This window comes from Equus caballus, chromosome 14 (genome assembly GCF_041296265.1).
Source record: "Equus caballus isolate H_3958 breed thoroughbred chromosome 14, TB-T2T, whole genome shotgun sequence".
In the NCBI taxonomy this organism is placed as follows: domain Eukaryota; kingdom Metazoa; phylum Chordata; class Mammalia; order Perissodactyla; family Equidae; genus Equus; species Equus caballus.
In genome coordinates this window covers 39060912-39061698 of record NC_091697.1, presented here as the reverse complement: position 1 = coordinate 39061698, position 787 = coordinate 39060912, and the positions used below count along the sequence as shown (strand labels likewise).

At 42.7% G+C, this 787-nt stretch overlaps 1 pseudogene; it reads right to left on the bottom strand.

Moving 5' to 3' along the window:
- Window positions 1–301: 301 nt before the first annotated feature.
- LOC100629925 (ubiquitin-fold modifier 1 pseudogene) lies at window positions 302–557 on the bottom strand (annotated as a pseudogene).
- Between the last annotated feature and the right edge of the window lie 230 nt (window positions 558–787).

Sequence of the window (787 nt, the reverse complement as noted above, 5' to 3'; positions counted from 1 at the left end):
TATTGGAAGCATCTTCCAGTTATAAAACACAGTTGGATAATCCATTTACCCCAAATGAACCACCTGTGTGCGTTGTGAGGTAGCAGTGAAACACTATGGTCTCCTGTGGTGGTGATGCCCTCGATGCTTACATGTTCCCTCTTCACATGAAGAGTGTGAATAACAAGAAGGGACGGAGAGTCAGCTTTCATTATTTCATCAACGATTGGTGTTTTCATAGTATTTTAAATGGCTGATTTCAGTTTTGCAACAATATCAATATTTAATCTGAAAGGTAATCCTATGCTCCAAGTACTGAATATTAGCAACTTCCAACATGATCTCTAGGAATAATTCGCAGTTCTGAACCATGCTTTAGAAACATTTCCGGCAGTCTGCACAGGATTTATTCCCATTCCATCATTGGTAATAATTGTGCTTGTTGCTGCAGGAACTTTAAATTCTTCTGCTGCAAACTTTAAGACTGTTGTGAAAGGTCTACGTTTGGGAACACGGAGTACTTTGTAAGGGAGCGGCAGATCCAACGTCAGAGTGATCTTAAAGGAAACCTTCCACATGGTGGAGCTGGTCTGGACAGAGACCCCGACTCTGCCAGGTAACCCTATTTCCTCCCCGGTGCCAGGGACCAACCCGCCCTGTTCCTCTCCCAGCCTCCTTTTACACTATCTTCATTTTCCTTCACAGAGGTTCTCCTTCATTAATTTCTTACAGGTCTGATAGATTGTATTAGTTTCCTAGGGTTCCCTTAACAAAGTCCCACAAACTGGGCGGCTTGAACAACATAAAT